Source organism: Falco peregrinus, chromosome 14 (assembly GCF_023634155.1).
Source record: "Falco peregrinus isolate bFalPer1 chromosome 14, bFalPer1.pri, whole genome shotgun sequence".
NCBI lineage: Eukaryota > Metazoa > Chordata > Aves > Falconiformes > Falconidae > Falco > Falco peregrinus.
The window spans coordinates 12,058,976-12,079,896 of NC_073734.1; the positions used below are offsets into that span (position 1 = coordinate 12,058,976).

Genomic DNA, 20,921 nt, shown 5'->3' on the forward strand with positions numbered 1-20,921 from the left:
AATAGGAATACATCAACAGGGACTGTACAGAATTAGAATGGCGCAGCAAGAGAAGCAAATTCTTTAGAAGAATATACTAAAATTTTTACTTTGCATTATAATGTCATCTTAGAAACAGATGGCAAAATGCCACTAGAACAGGAAGATGTCAAGAAATAATAGTGTCAGCAGCTATATAAAGAGCTAAAAGATGCTTCTGACTACCTTGTGTTTGGTAAGGCCATGCTCTACAAAGTCTTAAAATAATTTCATCTATGCAAGCAAAATAAGCAAAGACAGTGAAAACTTTTCCCTAGCCCACCAGCCACTTTTAAAAACAGAATCTGTGTTCAGGATCAGCCCAGATTCACAAAACCAGGAGAGTGGTTTTGACATCTTTTAAAGAAGCAATATTGTCATAACTCATTATAAACTATACACAATTCAATACATATTTAGGGATGCTTATTAAATTTGTCATGACTAATTAGGAATTGATAGAAAGAGGTAGTAGGGACTAATTTGGGGAAACACGCTTTAAATGTGAAGGCCATCATCAATGTTATTAATAAATCCCGTGTGATCTCCGAGGAGTTGAAAATTAACTACAGTGTGAGTCTAATAGCACATAAGGATTCAGAATGCTTTATAAAAGGCAATTTATACAGCACTGTAAGTCTCAAAACATTAAATTGCCTTCCTCACATTCCTAGGTAAGCTCTGAACACTTGGTTTGCCAGGAATAGCTCTCAGTGCCACATGCGCTGGAATTTACTCACATGAAATGGGAAGAGGGAAGAAACAACATATAACAAACAAGGAAGGGAAAACACGATAGTAAGCAGCTATATATGCTATGATTCTGCTTATTTAGGCTGCATACTGTGGGAGGACAGACTCTGAAGAAATTGAGGCAAGAAAGAGACAAAAGACAGAGAAGGACCAGAGGGAGAGCTCCTAAAGCCAACCTGCCTGGCATGTCAGGGTCATACACTCAGGTGCCAGGTTGACTTTAAAGGCTGATTTTGGGAGGCCTTGGGAGCAAAGATGAGCAATCTTCTCAGTTCCGTAACCAAGAGTATGCCTCCAAGAAATCCTACAGAGCACAGAAGAACTAGTCAGATATATTTTAAGTACATGCATTTTTGGTTTTCTGCTTATTGTTGTAACTTTGCTTCCAACTTTGTACAGTCAAGAGTTTATCCCAGACTTCCTCAGAAACACTAATGTTTAGGCCTGAGCTGTCTTTAAAATTAATTGACTTCTAGATATGAAAAAAATATCTCAAAAAGTCCTGTTTATATTAATTTTAGTTGTTAATATTTTGCATTTAGTTTTTGGTTTGTTTGTTTTGCTTTGTTTTTTTTGTATTTGCATATGTATTTATTTGTATTTAAACCAGCTAGAACAAGTCACTAATTCCCGATTGTCTTCAGAAGGGTGTATTATCTCAAACTGCAAGGGAATCTGAAGTGTGGGTAAGAAGTGGTATTTTGCAGACTTTAGCAAACAGAGTTGAACTCTCTAACTGAACTGTTTTTCCATTTATGATATGGGGCTTGTTAGATCATGTGGGTAATAAAATACAGATTGTTGACTGGATCAGTTATTTTAAGGATATAACACATAAAGAACATATATTTCAATTTATTACCAAAGCCTGTAAAAGCCATAAAGCAATTCAGAAAGCAGGTAAAGAATGACTTTTATGGCAGGATAAATGAATGATAATTAGGCAGCAAAACAGGAGGCATAAGTAGTTGGAAACCTTTGTTTCCCTTGTTCCATCAAGCCTTCAGTTTTGAAAATCCTGCTGACAATATTGAAGAGTTTGGGCAAGTAACTATTAGCAGTGACACATTGCCAAGGCCAGTATGTTATATTTTGGCTATTCAAACCAACCATTACATCTGGTAATGACTCATTAAAGCAATAATAATAGAGGGGACAATGAGGGAGGGAAGTTCCATCTACCAACACAATTCTCACATTCAAAATGGAAATTCACAATATGTTGTAATACAGAAAACTGAAGGCATGTAAGTAATGAAACCCTTTTCAGTATAAGCACATCACCATTTTTCTAGCCATCTCTCTGAACCTCAGACAACTATTTGTATATCTCCCACCCCTTCACTTCATTCCCCATGCTAGCACACTGCCTGTACAAGTGGAAGAGTACAACTCTGTAGTACAAGACACAAAATAAGGACACTTCTGCCACCACCACATTCCCGCTCCTCCTCCATCTCAGTAGCCAGACGCCCAAACCGTTCTCGCCCCCAGCCCATTCTCATATCTGACCCCTGTGCATTTGCAGAAATGCACGTCTTCAGAGCTATGTATCTATAGGTCACCAGCAAACTGACACTCCTTCATCCACACCTCCATCCTTCATTTTATTGCACATACTATACTGAAACAAAAACAGATCTTTTGAGTTCAAGATCTTCAGACGTAAACAACCCATTTAAAGCAAAGTTTCCATAGAAGGTAGAAAATAAGAGCACATGACATTTCTAACATCATTAAAACAAAATAAAAATGTTAAGCGACTCCAGCAGGCATCTGCAGTTCAGTCGTGAACTAGAGATGCTTCAGAGAGACATTTAGACCCTTTGCACAAGAGCTGATCTAGCAATTGCTGTATAATATATATAGTGCTCCAGCAGTATGGAGTCTTCACCCAATATCCGTATTAAATGTATTCATAGTGAATTCATATTCATCTGCACTAAATGCATTCATAAGAAGTCCCATTTGTCCTTGTGCTAATATCTCTTGGTTTACCCAGGTCTTTTTTTCTCTTCGGCTAAGAGGAGGCAGCAGCACCTGCTGGTCTGACACGAGTCGAGCCTAAGGTAACAGGGCCCTGGGGAACAGCCTTGCAGGTCGGCTGTCCCGAGATACCCAACGTTCTGCATCCCCTGGACTTTGCTGTAATTCAGGGTCTCAACCCCCACTATCTCAGTTACGATTAATCTAATGCACTCTTCTATGAATAAACCCATAGATGTTTTACTATATGACTTCAAGATTTGTTCTAAACTTTTGCAAACTGCTGCAGTCAGACTACTGGTTTTAGGTCACAGGTTTGAATTAGATGCTACACTTGCTTTTTTCTGGTTGTGTTCTACTATGCTCAAGTTGATAGTTGCGCTGATAACTTTTGCTACTGAAGGATGCATGAAAGCAAACTTCCGTAACAGCTCTTTCAGAGGGGTTCTTCTACTCAGCAGATAATTTTCATTCTAAACTTTCACTGCTATCTTAGAGAATTTTACCACAACTAATAGCCTTAAAGCCTGAAGTTATTTTAATTTTAAAATAAAAATGAATTCATTGCAGCATCCTTCCTTATTAATTCTTTTTTTTAAAAAAAAGAGAGAGGTAAAAAAAATAATAGTGTTTCTAACTGTCAAGGCCACAAAGGTGAAAATCACAGACTTTTCATCTTGTAATTCAGCCAAAACATAGTACAATATTTAAGGTGTTGTAGCTGGACATCAAAGGCATTCTAGGGAACAATAGCTTTTGAAAAAGTAATTTGCACCATATTTCACAATATAATGGAGACATTTATTTGTGTTGATGTCTTCAACACCACGGAACATGTCTTGCGCATAATTATATCCAACTCCTCCTCACCTTTTTTTTGTAATAACAAGCAATAATTTCTCCTATATAGTTTGTACGGGTTTATTTGCCTCTGAAATCCGTGCATCTGTATCAAACAAACCAAATCAGAAACCCTCACATCATTACCATCGAGACACTGGGCAAATCAATAAATAGCATTTTACTTCAGGTAGGATTGACTTCTTTCTACTCTGCCACCCAGTCAGCAACTGAAGTCAGCACAGCTGGAGAGACTGAGGATGTGGTTTCCTCAACAAAAGAAGAGACTGTCCTGGCAGGTCTGTCACGACTACATGACAGTGACTATTTTTTGCTATGCAGCATTGTTCACCAAGTCAAACATTTGGCAAAACACATATATGACGTTTCATATTGGCCTCTCTGGTGGGTCATCTGCTTACGTACAATTCATTATTGCTAATGACCACACTAATATCCTACAAAAACACAAGCTTCACATTTTTAGTGTGATTTCTTTGTATGCTAGCTTTATGAATGGCCAACACTTAATTTCAGAGCAGATTAATTTAAAAACGTCTCAGCATCAGGCAAGATTACAGTGTTCTACAATGCCTTGCATGGCTTGAGCATCCCAAGGAGAAAAAAAAAACAAACAAACACCAAAAAATAGATTTGTGTGTCTATTTCCTTCTGTCACAGAGGAGTTGTGTAGTGTGTTTCATTCTCCTGCTAAGGTCCTTTAATGCCACACAATTGTTTCAGGTGAATTATCTGTGTCTCCCTCACAGCTCTGCCCACATACCCTCATGGGTTTGTAGCTGTCCCAAAAAAAGGCTGCTCTACCTCTTCAACCTGAAGTGATTGCATATTAGAAAAAAATGCTTCACTATGGAGAGTGTTCAGCATTGGAACAGGCTGCCCAGGGAGGTGCTGGAATCACCATCCCTGGAGGTATTAATATTGTATAGATATGGTACTTAGGGACACAGTTTAGTGATGGACTTGGCAGTCCAGAGTTGATGGTCCCAAAAGTCTTTTTTAACCTAAATGATTCTATGATTTTTTGACAATGAAAACTTCATTGTACCACCATCATATAATCTTGTCACTGTGTATTACATTTTCTTCTTATAATAAAAGAATTTGATAAGCCAACACTGCAAGAATGGTCTTCATGAATTTATGCTGACTAGCCCAAAATGAGATACAGATATTCCTTGCTCCCCTGTTAATTATCCATTGTGCTGCATTAATACATCTTCAGTTTGATGATGCTTCCAATATTTCCTAGGAGCACCCAGAGACTTCAGCGCTCTCCCTGCACATTCAGTCTAATCCTTTTCAAATTATACAATTATTTTAATTTCTTAAACTTTACTAGTGGAATAGATCCTATCCCTTCTTTTACGTACCTGTGTAACTTGTCCAGAAAGATGGGGAGTCCACAAGAGATTTCCCATGGACATACACTTTTTGAAAGACTTGCTGCTTGATGGATAATCTTTGCCATAAAGCGTGATAGTCACTTACTACACAGTGAACACATCTTGAGCTAGAATATAACAGAACTGGACACTACAGTATCTTCTCAGAAGACAACATCCATAACACAGACTCTGAATAAGACAACCAAGGAGAACAGAATTTCACGAACAGAGCAATTGGTCCAAACGGTAACTTACTCTAGCATCCTGGTTTTATCAATGTCCAAGTTGTTTTGCACAGTATATCCATATCTATGACATCTATTTCCACTAAAAAGTTAGATCTACTTGATCTTCTCTAGACAAAATTCCGACCAACCTGGTTTAACTTTGAGGCTAGCTTTGCTCAAATCAGCAGGCTGACCTAAGGCAACATTCAAAAGCACCTTGCAATGAGTATTCTGATATACCAGATAAAATAAAACTCACTATGTTTCCATTTCTGTAAATAAACCAGATATATTTTAATCTTACTTTATCATATCACTGATAAAAAGACCACAGAGCCTATTCAATCAGAGTTAAATATTGCAAATTAAACAACATCAATTCATCTGTTTTCATCATCATTATAACTGTTTCTGAGTCAAGTGTATTTTAAGTTTTATTAATTGTAACACAAGGCTATTTATCAGATTTTTCTTTTTACTTTGCTTGTACTCTACAGAATACTAAAGGAACACAAGAGTGAAAACAAAACAGATTCTAGATGAGTTTAATTTACACATGATATTTTCATGGTGTTATGCTAGATTAATTCAGCATTAAAACTCAAGTAGGAGAGCTTGTGCACTCATGCAGTACAGCACAAGGAATTACTTTTGACTGCCTCGCTGCTATCCAAAAGAAAGCAATTCCCAAACTGAGTTTTTGTGTCCACTGTCCATCACCTGTATTCTTGAACTTTTAATGTTTCATAAGAAAGAGTGTAATGGATAATCACTGACTTGTAGCTCATTTCAGCCTAAGTCCTTTATAAATCATTGTCAATAATATGTAGTGAAACATATTTAGAAGCACACAGATTATGGTATTGATCCTCCTCTCACATTGGATCACAAACATCTCTCTTATACCTAGATAATTTTTCAATTTGATATGTGCTTAAATCCACTTCTACATGTTCCTTTGATGACTTCACTGAAAGGCTTGAAAGATTTAAAAAGCCCTGTTATGTCAATAATACTCCGGTAATATTTTTTCCAAAACATTTACATTGAATGTGACTGCTTTACAGCAATGCTGCTGCTGTAGCACCCTTACATTACCAGGTGTCTGATCAGCGACTGCTAATTACTTCAGTTGTTTAAACCTTTTTCCAGAGTTCTTTCCATTTCAAGTGAACCTGTCTGCATATTGTGGATGGAAAACTACCTGTATTTCTCTGACAAATGGCTAACAATAAAAAACATATACAGACATATATATGTGTATGTTAGGATAACAGCAAGTACATAGCACCTGACATTAGGCCAGATTAGCAGGAAAGGTTTTGAAGAACGTTATTAAAATGCAGTATTAGCAGTAAATAAAATAAGAAATTACTGGGAATAGCTGTTATTTACCTATGAATCCTAATAAAAGACAGTTGAACTACTGACTACAGTTGGAAATTTATTAAGCTAACAACAATATTAAAGAAATTATGTCAGGTAACAAAGTCAAACAAGACCTCCAAGAACTATCAAAGGGTAGTAAAAAACTATTTTTTTGCAGACTATGTAAGATGGTCAAGTGTAGACTACAAAGAAAAAGAAATACATGTAAAAAAGATATACTGGAAAGTCAACGTTGCTTTGTCAAAAGAAAAGGAAAATAAATCTGTTTAGGTTTTATCATTAAGGAAAGAGATTAGTGAGATACTGAATAATCTGTACTAGCATATTTGCTATTCATGATATTCATAAGCGATCAGGAAAAGAGTATATAATAATAAAAGAGAGCTTGCAAACAAAGAAATGCTTCTGCTCTATATATTAAACCCACAATTTATCTTTTGTGTATTAGTTTTTTTAAATTATACTTATGGCTGTCACCTCACTGAAGATCGACAAGAAAAAATATGATTTTACAACACAATGGCAAGTGAAAATTAATGTAAACATACACAGTAACTGCTTTCTGAAGAGCCAGCTTCTTATTTTGCATAAAAAGTGATGGACCCTTAACACATTTTGGGGAAAAAAAAAATAATCAGGAATCATCAACTCACAGTTTTAGTGGCAGTCAAGATGTCACACGCTACATTAGGAAATCATTAGGAAAGGAATAGGGAATAAAACACAAAGCATCATTAGTGCTCTAACTATGGTATACCCACATCTCAAATACTGCATACAGTTTAAGTCATCACTACTCAGAAAGATTATAGTGTAGAAGAGCAGAGTACAGAAGAATTCAGAACAATGAATTTGTTCAGAAGAATGGAATGGATTTCATAGAAAGAAAACTACACTCAGTAATTTCAGAAAATAAGTGGCTAAGAAGAAATATGATAGAGGTCTATAAAACGATGAGTAGTATAGAGATAGTGAATAGGCGATGATTTTTCATTATTTGCCATTATTCAAGACATAAGTGGTATAAAATGAAATTATGAACAAGCAGTTCAAAACAACCAAGAAGAAGGACTTTTTCTTCACAACTCATAATTAAATCATACAGCTCATTACCCCAGTATGATGCCTCTGCCAAGAGTATAAATTTTTTCAAAAGGAATTAGATAAATTCCTGGAGGGAATGTCCACCCTCAAAGCACTAGAAGCAGCTACTCCATATATTACTGGAGCTGAGAGAATAAAATGAAAAAGGCCCAATCTGCAGATACATCTACAGACCCATCACGTCCTCTCATCTGGTGTTGTCCACACTGGAGACAGGATGCTGAGCTACACCAGCATTAACACATTGATGCAGATCTTACATTCTTCTCAAATAATCCTATAATCACATGGCAGGCCCTCAAGTCTTATCTTACAAAAAGTAGGATAGGGAAAACCAGTGAGCCCTATAGTGATACAACTGATTTCTAAGACTCTTAAACTTAGATTGTCCTACATACACAGAAAACACAATTTTTGCTCAGTTATGTCACCTTTCCAAAAAGTACAACACCACCAACCTGCTAGGATATAGTTTCTTCAACAGATACAAGGTCACTTCAAGTATACACGAAGCTTGAGATTTAACCTAAAACATTTTTAAAATTGAAATTAAATATCTTTGTATTAAATACCTTAAGTATAATGGGATGTTTGTGACAACCCGAATGAAACACTTTGTAAAAACTGAAAAGGTTGCAAAGGTATATAAAATAATCACCATGTTCTCATTTCATGTTAAAGTACATAAAAACATACATTTTCACCGATTTTTCAATTTGCCTAGCAAAACTGGAAAACCTCTTCATTTGTAGAGATTATCTAATACTTGAGCAATAAAATGCTTAAGCACTTAATTACTGAGATGACTCCATCCTCCATTAAGGCAAAACACAGTTCATCACTCAGTGCTGCCACATTGAGCTTCACAGAGATAACTGTCCCAAAAGGATTCTCTCACCTCGCAGCGGGACTGTTCCTGTTCTGATTAAGAGTACAGAAACGGACCGCCTGTGCACTAACAGAAGAAAACCCTACTGACAGTACAAGACTATAAAATAATATGCTACAGTTAGTAACCAGAAGCCTGGACTGCAGGGTTATCAATCTCAGGACAAACCCAGCACGGGATGAAATTGATGGATCTATAACCAATCACATTTCACTCACTTTTCACTCCTGCACTGATAATCTCCTCCCAAAATATCAGCTGCAAGAATATCGTGCATCTAACACTGCACTACTGAATCCCAACTATATCAAATTCAAGGGAAGTGTGACCGGCTGTTGACTTCTGCCATTTGAACGAACAGAAAAGGGAAGAAATCCGATAGAAGGAGGAAATAAAAAGTGTTTGCTTCAACAAGGTCTCTGAGTCTCAGTAGCAGTTTTCTTAGAGGCTTTTATTATGATGACCCATTTATTGATAGCAAACCTTGGGAGCTCAGGAAATGTAGATTAATTCTGGGAATTGCCTGCCTCAGATTTCTTGTTCTATTTTCTCTTCCTTTCCCCCACATTTCTAGTCAACTACTTCGTGTTGCTGTCAATGACAAAAATAAAATCAAACAAAGTGCTTATTTTCCAAATTCACTTTGATTCAAGAGGATAGTAAGTACTCCCAGAAAGAGAAATCTACCAGATTGGTTAATGTTCTTATTCATTAACTGACTGATTGTTCAACACAGAGAAGATTTACAGTATCATCATGTAGTAATATTCCCTGCAGTTAGCCTGCTGTCAAGGAAACTCACCAAGATTAAGAAATATGCATAAAATATAGTTAACATCCATGCAATAAGACCGAGATTAACAGAAACCCCCCAAAATACCACTGACTCCCAAAACACTGTTGAATTCTGTAGTATCTAAGACTCTAAAAGCACCTTTTAACAGCTTTGGTGCTTCTTATGTTAGCTCAACACTAGCAATACATTAAATTCACATATGGTAAATTCAACATGGGGTCTTAAGAAAGAAAAGTGCATAGGAAGTCCAATTAGACATTTAAAACCAAATTTTAGATGTGCTTTTATAATCAAACAATATAAAACAAATATTTAAAACTTAAAACATAGCTACCCTGATAAGCATAACTTGGAAATCTTTAATGAGTTCACCTCAATTAGCCTTTAATTAAATAGCTCATTAAAAACTGATTTGAATATTGCTAAAGAAGTCCTTGTTCAACTATTATGATACAATAGGAAGTCAATGTAGGTAAGGTTAAACACATTTTGAAACAGTTTGAAAGTTATATTTGTTACAGGGGAAAAAGCCCTCTACTGCTTATGACATCCAATACAAGATAAACTAAACACATGACAGATAAGCACTGGAAAATATAGGGACTGGTTTGTTTGGTTTTGATTCTGCTAAGAAGGAAAACAGAACTAGTAATGAACAAATCCATTTTGAATGTCAGCTGTCTTCAGAACTGCTTACTGTCAACTCTGTCCTAGCCTATACTGCCAGAAAAACAAGAGTTAATTTTAACTTCTCTTTTCAGTGGAAATGTAACCTTACAAATTCCTACACACACAAATACAGATGCATGGAGACCTTTAATTAAAAGAGCAAACACACATTCAAGGGTGCTTGAAAAACATTGCATAAAACCAAATGCAACTCATGTGCAGGAGTCACACTGCAGCAGCCACTGTGGCTTAAGGGTACGGGGAAGGAAAGTTTAATAAAAAACCCCTTGTACCTCTATTAAACTAATTGATCATATCAGTGGGAAAATTCCCCTAATTGCCTGCATGTTACTTCAGTTGATCTAACAAAAGATTTTTTTTTTATCTGTGACCTTCACTTCAAATACAACTCAAGGTTTTACACTGTTTCAGATCAAGTTAACATGAAAACTTTGTTAGCTCTAAGTGGAACAGAATGAAGACACAGAGAGTGGAACACAAAAGAACAAGGCCAGGCTGGAGGCAGAAAAGATATAAAATGAAAACACACCTTTACATGCTACTTTAATAAGTGTACAGCATGGAACCTGCTTCATTGAGGAAGAAACTAATGCAGAGACAAGATTACATCACATTAGCATGGCCTTGTATCGAGAATGATGTTTTGTTGCATTGCTTGAAAGAGGTCACTAGTGGCACAGCTGGACTTGAAATTGTCTAAATCTAAGCCACCTCCTGTCATTTACTTATGTTGCAAAGTGTACAGAGCCAAGAAAATCATTCTCCATCCATAGAAGAAAAGCTTAGGAGGAGTGTTTGCCTGTTAACTCCTGCATGGTGGCTTTCGGCAGAGTCTCTACTTCCCACTGTACTGCTGTGCTCCTACAGAAAGGTCAGGAAGAAACCAGCCTCAAAAGAAGAGCTGACACCAATTCAAACTCTTCATGTGCATGAAGTAGCAGCATTATTAGCATATAAATCCAATACAATGCAAGAGTAAACACTAATAATATTGCTGTAAATATTAATAATTTAAATCCAATAGAAAAAACATCTCAAGAATACATATGTTATGAACACCACTAATTCAGCTGAGTCTAAAAATACAATTTTGAATTGTTTCATTCCATCAATGATTAATACATATGGATAGACACTTAACAACTTATTCATATGGAAATAAGTGGTGACATTCCAGGCCCCTTAAGAGATCAATAACTTTTAGCCAACATGTGCACTTATTCTCTGTATATCAGAATTCACAAGGGCTCTCAGAAGCACTCAGGGACTAAGGAAACAAAGGTTTTATAGTAACTATCAAAGACCATTAAGCACAAACATATCACCTCTGACTCAGAAAATCCATGGATCCTAGTGGGCTCATGCAAAAAGCTGAGGAAGTGCCAATGCATTACTCTTATACTACTCCCTACAACTCTCCTGATCACTGTAGACAGATATACTGGTCTGATACAGTCCAGTGGTCTCATCTGCTGTTTGGAATAGAAAATATTAAATCCTGTATTTGAGCAAAGACAAATAAAAATAACCAATCGACAACACATGTTATTTCAAGAGAGTCAGCACTACATGGCAGACTAAGGTTTCCCATACGCGATGGGCTCTGCATACTTCTTGCATCCACATGAAATATTCCTAAAGCTCCGGTTCAGTAACTGAGCAAGACATCAGGATTGTATGCTGTTCCCATGAAAGACACTCACGCATGTGGCTCTTGCCTTTTCATTTCACAAAGAATGACCAAAAAAGCGTTCAAGGAAGCACGTTCCTTCTCATCAAGGCAAAGGTTGGCATAAACAATATATTGCAACACTCGCAAAATTCAACTTCCCTGTTCTTTCCTCCTCTCTTCTGCCTGTCCACTGCACTCAGGGAACATCCAAGAGCATGCAAAAGTGCTCGCAGGCAGCACGATTTCACAGCAACTGAACCTCTGCCCCACAACAATCTTGCATGCTTCTTTTTTGTTGGGTTTTTTTTTTTTTTTTTTCGGTGTGTGTTTTTTTTTTTTTCTCCTTCTGAGGGGTTCATGACCTTAACATACTTTGTATATATTTGGTATTTTCCTCTTTTAAAAGACCTTCAGGTAGATATGTCAACAACTTACACTGGAAATAAGAAAGGAAGTGGATTGTTAATATTAGAAAATTACCTTCCATCCGGGTAGGCTTGATGGAATAAGATGAAGTTTTGAAAGAAATTTGCGATGGTTGATCCCGAGATGGAGTTCACTCATTCAGACATAGCCACAGATTTCTTTACCTTCTGATCACTTCACAAATCACATTACCATAAATCACTGAAATTTCATCAACAATGAAACACCTTATGAAAAGTAATACAAAGCACAGGTCAGTCAAACTGATTGTAATGAATATTACTTTTCCCAGTAATAAAAACTGTAGATTATCTGAAGTGTACTCAGAGAACGACAGGTAGAGGCGGCAGTTACATGACTGAAGAAAACCACCAATGGCTACAATGAATACATTCAAAATTGTGTACAATCTTAATTAGTTACTTTAATTCATATTTCATTCTACTTGCAGTTCTGAAGAGCTGTAGTCAGCTGTGCTGACAGCAAATTCATGCTGAGAAGCTTTTTAACACAGAGATATGCATCCCTCCCCCAAAATCCCCACTCAGAACAATAAATGGCTAAAGAGATTGGGGGAAAAATAAAATAAAAGTCACAGCACAGAAATTACTTTAAGACAAAAATGGAGATGCAAAGGAGTATTCTTGACTCTATTGTGCCATAGAACAACATACAGTAATCTTATTTTTGTGACCCCAACAGGTAACGAGCAAAATATCTGATAAAGCAGAGAGAGGCACAGATCAATAACAAGACATTAAGAGACAGTCGTAGGAACTGAGACAAAACCTCTATCTACAGCTCTCCAAACCCAAATCCATGGGGAAAAATAGGCAGAAAACACGGCAAGCTTCAATACCCTTAAATCCACTATATTTTTCCTTTCCATAATTCTGTACAATAATTACTATTCAAAATATTTAAAATCTGTAAATTAGTTTTCATTTATCCCGTACTTTTTTCATCCAACACAATCAATAAACACATCTGCTGCTCTGTTTACATAGCATGACCATTTGACTCCACACCTTCCCCAACACCATCTTTTTCTGTCAGTTTTGTCCATGACTGTTTTGGATACTTTAAGTTTGCATTCAGGTGTTTGGAATCCTGAACAGAAACAGCAGCTACTGCAAGAAAAGATGCTTTGACGACTTTATTTCACTTCAGTCTGTTCTGTGAATGAGCCCATGCCCAGAATAGAAGCTGGCATGGGGTGGGTGGTGTTTGGGATGGGAGGATTGTAGCTGTAAAGGTTGGGAAAAGCAGGCAAAGAAAAAAATGGGGCCAGGGTGGAATTCTGGAGGTTACCATGACACACTCCAGGGGCACATGCCCTGGGGCAGAATTTGCTGCTCCTATTGCAGTTTCCCCTCTGCTTCCACTTCTTAGTGTCTAATATGCAGGGGGGAAAAAAAGCCCTACACTAGATCCATTTGATTTATGTAGCTACATTGTTATGTTTCTGGATTAATAAACAGGCTGTATCTATTTAGCAGTACAAATTGACACAGGTCTTGGACACTTCCTTCTTTACAAGGCAGCTCTGCTTCGAAGAAGTTAACGAGCAGTAAGACAGTCTAAGTAGGAGTTGTGCACATCATTAAGAAAAAGCAGTGAGCATTTTAGCAGGAGACTTATAACTGGACTGGGAACTCACTAAAGGTTACGAGTCCTCCTGCACTTTCTGATAATATACTACATGTGCAGCTCAAGAATTGACCTAAATGACACAAAATATAATTTGATGGTAGAGGGGAATATACAAGAAGTGTGCTCTATGGTTGTAAGTCTCCCATTATGGGAGAAATTATGCATAATCTCCCTATTATCACCATTTTTCTTTGTTGTTTTTAGTTGGATTTTTTTTTGCCTTTTTTTTTTTTTTTAAATAGCCTTCCATATATGTCTGTAAAGGGCAAGATCTGAGAAGTCCAGGCTTTTTTATTCCAACACTGCTTTAAAAATATCTTGAGAAATTTTATACGTACTTCTAGGATAGGGGACTTACTTTCCAAAATGCAGATAAGAGTGAACTGAATCCCTCCAAACAATTGTGAGGAATCACTACACTGATTCATTCAACTTCTTCAAACATTTCAGAACCAAATCCAAACTTTGCCTCCATCAGTGGCTCTGATGTGTTGCTGGAGAACGATTTCCTTTTCCATTTCATTCGCATTTTTCATGCTGTCATACACTGAAAATACATAACACTGTATACCTACCACTGAAATAAAGGATCACATTCAAGCATTTCTGGCTGAATTTATTAGTGGAAGCACTGAAATTTCCTGCTAATGTCTTCTTGTATAAATATTGTGCATCCAGGGGTTTTCTTCGCTGTTATTTGTTTTTAATCTCCATGTAATTCAGAAGAAAAATGAAGAAACACCCAATGATTATGATTCCTGATGCTAATCCAACCTAAATGGGACCCATATAACCTGAAGTATAAAGTTGTCTGCTTGTGTGTATTAGTGAAATTTCGTTGGCATACATAGAGGTATGTTACTTATAGTTGAGCTCAGAATTTGGTTACACATTTCTTTCAAAGCAGTGCTATTAAGCCTGTTTTTTATGAAGCTTGTATACATGAAGCCGTTGCCATTTTGCAAGGCAAAAAATCAATACAGTATGGAACAAAAGGAGACTTGCACATTCTCTAGTTACTGAAGTTTTATACCTCTCCTCTTCTCTACCTCTTTTGAAATTGCTCCCACTTGCATCATAATATTCTTCACGACACACAAAAAAATATATTCCTTTTCCCCAAAGTTCTGTTTAGCAGTAAACACCTCCAACAGTTCTCCAGTTTTGAAGAAAATACAGTGCCTAACTGACAAATCTTGGTTAAAATATGTCATGATCAAAGATTAAGTCCTTATCATGAAAAAAGCAGTTCTTTGTAAGATGTTTAAGAGGATAAAACTTTTTGTACGACAGATGTCACAATAAAACAAAGTAAAACTGTAGGATCCAGGAAAATATAATTTTATTCTTCTAGTCAGTGATAAATGGGGGGAGGAATGGAAAATAACTTACACGCATTTATCTTGACACATCAGTTTTGGTGCATACAACACTAAGCACTCAAACTGAAAAAAATCTTATCAGGTGTGTATCAAATGGATTTGTCAATGCTTAGTTGAGTTATATTACAAATTACTGTTGCATATTAACATGTCTCCTGGGATTTACTTGTGCATCTGCAAGCCTCAAGGAGTGAAATATTTTACTCTCTGCATCACTCAGCTCATGCCATAACAATGCTACTTTTGCTATGCTTCACCATTCCCAACTTTCACTGTCTGCTGAGATTAAAAACAAGGTGAGGTAGAGGAACCATCACCAGCTGAACACAATCTTTAAGGATTCTCTGTTCGTCGTCCCCATTCCACCACCAAAGTTCCCTTCCTCTGTTCTTCCCTTCTCTTACCTCCAGCAGGGTCAGATGGTCAGAGGAATGAGAGATGCAACACTTGGCCAGACACCTTTTGCACCACCAAAATCTGTCTTAAAATAGCATTAGACTGAGTAAATTTAAAGAGACAGAAACAAAATGTGTGTTCAGTGGGCAGGCAGATTGCCACAAAGGGCTATTGGACAAACCCAGGTCAAGCACTGTCAGACTCCAGGTATTCAGTTCTTCTTTCTTGACAGGCAAGTAAAAGCTTCAGACATAAATTTACCAAGTTGATTTCTAATGCACAAAATTCTAGTTACACAGATATTAGTGAAGTCCATACAGGTTATACTACTCATGTGCAAACAAGAAAAAAATTAATATTAGTTTCCTAACTATATATGTTAAACCCTCTTTTATTTATCTTCTTTTAAGATTAAGGAAAATAGTTCCAGTAATAGCAACAAAAGCATACAATTACAGTGTATTAACACAGTAACACCACTTATGCCTGCTGTTTTAAAGCCTATACTTGTTTGCCTTTCAGTTTTGCAGAATGAATTATTATAATATTCTCACATTTCAGTTCCTATAACTGAACCACTGGCCTTCCCTATTTTACAGAAAGATGCAAGAAGCTCTTTCATCAAAAAAAAAAACCCAACAAATTATCCTGAGCTTTCTCCTACATACATCATCATGAAAATGTGGCACCTTAAGAATATTCTACAGATTCTCACCATCTGACCCCGGAGCAGAAAATGCTTTTAGTCTGAATACCAAAAAATTACAAAAAATGTTAACGTTTTGCTGTTATAGCAACAGTCCACATAGAAATGCCAAAGGCAGAAGAAACACGTTACTTGATTTACACACACAAATCACCAGCTCCACGATAGAAGGGAAACATCTCCTAGGAGTCCTGCTATACTGCACTGAGCGCTAAGCCCTGCCCCAGGCGCTCCTGGAGCCAGCACTTGCACGAAGGCTTTTTACAGACAGTGTACAGCGCCTTTAATGTTTGGCTTAAAATCAAAACTACCTGGCACAGATTTGCAAAGTTTCTATATTCAGCTCACAGCAAACCAGATAGATGCAAAGAAGTATCCTTCCTTGGAAAAACCCAAGAAAAACCTGTTCGTTCACAAAGAGCTACTACATTTTTTTTGTCCTGACTAGCATACGCATGAATTACATAACTAAACCAATTCTTCACCAAAGGAGTTTTTCCTCCAGTCAGATGACATTTAAAGCAATTTATTGCATGAAGGCATACATGATCACAGCAAGGGAGAGAATCTGACCCTAACCCTTTTAAACCTTTACCCAGGATAATATAGTTTATTGCCACCACAGAATTAGAGAAATTTTCTTCTATTGTGCATGCATAATTTATTTGTACTTTTGTATTTCATGACATAGACACAAGGCGACTTTTCCACTTACTGAATGAACCTTTCTTCTCTGTGTTCAGTAGCTTTAAGTATGCAAAAGGATTTCAGGATTACTTAAAGAATGGTGGACAAGACAGTGTGTCTATGGTTAGATGAACTTGCCCCATGAGGGATCATATAATGGCTACTTTTCATACTGTTGCACTAGATTATATCATCTACAAAGCATCTAACACATCCTCCAACAGCATGCTCAGCTTTAGCTGAAGATCCATAAGAGATCCACACAAGAAGGCTGAAGGCAATAGGAGACTACCAAGTAACTAACGCATTAGGAACTGAGAATCTCATGAAAAACAGTGCAGAACCAGAACTCAGACCTTACAAAATCTACACTTATTGCAATTGTGAAAAATATACTTTTAGGGACAGCTCTACCAGAAATTCTAGCATAGTAAAACAGATCTACTAGCAAGTATTAAATGCTAGATGTACACTTTTAAACACCACACCTAAAAAGCAGGAGAGAGGTTGTGCTCATTTTCAATCCTGTTGACTGCAGTCTTTTAATTCATGTCTCTGTGATCAATTGTATGTGTTTATCTTCTGAAGTGTCTTCCCATGCCTAGCCCAAGAACGTAAACAGTGAACTTGTCAGAGACAGGGAATACATCATTAAAGAGCATGAGTAGCATTTGTTTTTCTACAAGACACATAAAATCATGTCAACCACAGACAGGAAACATGCAGACAAGATACAAGCACTTCTCAGATTTGGAAAAAAAAATTAACTAGTTTCTACACTGAGATTCAGATCATCAGTTATAGCATAAGCATTATTAATAACACAACACCTCTAAACCATACCCAAAAAGTTTGTTGATCCAGTATGGAAACAGTTGAAATAGAGCCGGTATTTCTCTACAGTTTAGGATAGGAAAAGAAAAAAATGTCTATTCAAGCTGGAGGGCAAATATTTAAGTCAGAATTTAACAAGAAGAATTATTCTGTATCTGTCAAAACCCTTGAAATCATGAATACACAAGGCTTGGCTTCCTACACTTAACAAAAAAACCACACACCACAAAAAACCAAACCAAACCAAAAACCAAACTCCTTTTGTCTTAATACACAACTCACCTTTTGAATGCAAAACAACCGTTCTCCATTTTCTGGCAGCTGAACAACTTTTTTTCCCCACCTCTTATTGAAACCTTTCCTGTACTTTGAATGCCTTGAAACACAGCTTTGGTCAACTTCTCATTCTTAGTGATTTACACACATTTCACTTCCTGATGCGCATTATTCCTGGTGCTCAGCGGAGGTGAGGCAAGGCAGACAGACAATAGTTTCTCTCCTTTCAAGTATTCCTAGTGATTAACTGAAGGATTAGTTTTCTGGTTCTGTCATGATTTCACTTAAAAAAAATAAAATAGTCTATTTGCATGTTCAGACTACGTGCTTAGGGAATGGGTTTACTTCCTAGAAAACAGATGTGAAAAGAAAACCTTGACAACCCACTTAATAGATTAGTATTAATGGGGCATGTATACAGCACCTACATTCCTCAAGTACAGCTAAACTGCATTCTTCATGGAATTCTATATATCAGAAAATCAAAAATAAACACTTTGTGTTCTTGTAACTTCATCCAAAGGGAGAGGAGCCCCAGAGCTTGCAGCATCGGCCAAGCTGCTGCAAAGCAGAGAACTATTAAAAGCCTTGTCAGAAGCCGTTATTCTGAGTTTGTCTCATAAATTGGCCAGGACAGTCAAGAAGTATTCCACCAGCACGGTGGAATTGCCTTGTGTAGAAAAACTTCCAGTACATTCTTATCCCAAGGTGAGCAAAGAGTACAGCAGACCACCACTGGGCCCGCTGTTTTCCAGCGGCATGCGAAACGGCCTTCGCCGCTGCCACAGGCACAGCAGACACTGCGGCCAGCAGTTGGGCCTTCTCCGAAGGCCTGGCTTAGATTTGTAGCTCTTCTCAAGAAACCAAAAATTTCAAATTAGCAAGAGGAAAATATCTCCATATAACTACAGTAATAACACACTATCCAGTGAAATGTTTTCCAACATCTTACCTTTAACATCACCAGTTTTTTCCCAATGAGGAAAAACATTCCTTTCCATTCCTGAAAGCAGGCTGTTTCACCTCCTCTTCTGTGCAAGGAAAAGCACACATGTCACTCCTAGAATATTGTATAGGAAAAGAGAATTCAGAGAAATTGCAGTTTATAACACTTTCTTACATTCCATTTAAGAAAAGGTAAGAGATCTCCCTCAAATCTGGGACAAGCTTATGTAAATCAGAATGTTTTTCCTGGTACCTGAGCTATGTGAATTTACATTCATGGGCAGAACCACGATTCTGATTTGAAATGTAATTGCTTAACATCCAAAACTAGCTTTGCCATTAGTTTGAACGTAACAATTACAGGATCTAATTTAATTTTTTTTAACAAATTTATAATGCAACACAAAAAAGGTTTAATAAACAAGTATATTTTTGAAACAGTACACACTTTCCTCACTGAGATGACTGCAATACCATTAAGTCAGAGATAATCCTGTTTACTCAGCTATGGAAGTTAGACATAAGTAATATAAAGCAACCAATAGACAGGAAAAAATATACTCTTCTGCATAGAACATACACAAACTTATTTATTATATAAATAAATAAAAACCAGAAAGCAATCTTGGTGAATTATATATATACAAAACACACATAATGTGTAATGAAAAACATGAATCAACATTTAATAAGCCTTAGATATCTTTTCACAAAACAGCTGATAAACATTCACCTATCCTTTCCTCCCACAAAAGCATTAAGCTTGAAGTGAGTAAAATATTTTTGGACACGTGGTGATTTGATCAAAATCTCCTGAAAGGTTCTCTTGCACTTCCTCCATTCCCTGTAATTTACATCCAGCACAACAACAACAAAAAAACCTGCTGTAATTTCAGCTGGTAATAATTTAACAGCTTTGCTGTAAATTCTGTGCAAACTTCCAGAAACTATTCTTTCCTATAGCATGCCAGTCATCAACCATCTTTTGTATTTGTCAGTCTCTATAGTTTCTAATAACATGTAACAGTAATGTTATCATAACGTCACACAATAGTTAATGACCAAAATAAATCTGAGTAAATAATAATCTGGCATATTTTTAATGATGTTTAGTCCCTAGCCTGTAAGTGCTATACATCATATTACCTACAAAATATGATCAATTTGGGCCCAACCCAACAAAAAACATCTCTGGGCTCTTTCACTACAGAAAGATAACAGCTGGCTCAGAACAGCTCCATTTCCTTCAGGGGAAGGGTCACGGCTGTGGGCATCAAGGTGTAGGCTCATGTAGCAGGCGAAAGCTGTGGAGCAGAGTGGGTACACAAAGGGATAAAGCTCAGAGAAGTTCAGATTCGCTGCCATCAAATGCCAGATCCCAAACATCATGTGGAACGATTATATTACTAGTCCCCACAGCTTGCAGAAAACAGAATGGATTATTTTACATGCTTCTGTCCTCACAAGCTTTTAAATTAAGATCCGTGATCTAAAATATTTCGTATATATTTTTTGCACTCCCTTCTTCTGTTCAGTTCCATTTTCCCCACTTAACCAAGTGACTAAAAGTTTTCAGTTAAAGGCACTAACTAGATTAACAGTTCTCCTCTAGCCCCCCCCGTCTCAATGCTACCAGGCTCTTCCTTTGGACCACACAGCTGCAGCTATTAGATGAAAGTCAGTTATAATGTCTCCTCTGCAAGCTACAAAAATCAAGGAAAGCAAAATGTAAGATATTTTTCCAGAAAAGTATTATAGCCAAATAACCCACAGAGACAGAAGAAAATTCAATACATTCTCAGTTAGGTAATTTGGGATTTGAAAGAGCGTGTTGACATAATTC

General features: G+C 36.9%; 1 protein-coding gene across 1 annotated transcript in view; it reads right to left on the reverse strand.

Annotated features, from left to right (window-relative positions):
• CDH11 (cadherin 11) overlaps positions 1–19,199 on the reverse strand; it is a 247,215-nt gene extending 228,016 nt beyond the window's left edge. The window contains exon 1 of the mRNA XM_055818805.1: positions 19,086–19,199. The gene's annotated coding sequence lies outside the window, so the exon portion shown is untranslated. The remainder of the gene's footprint in view (positions 1–19,085) is intronic.
• Between the last annotated feature and the right edge of the window lie 1,722 nt (positions 19,200–20,921).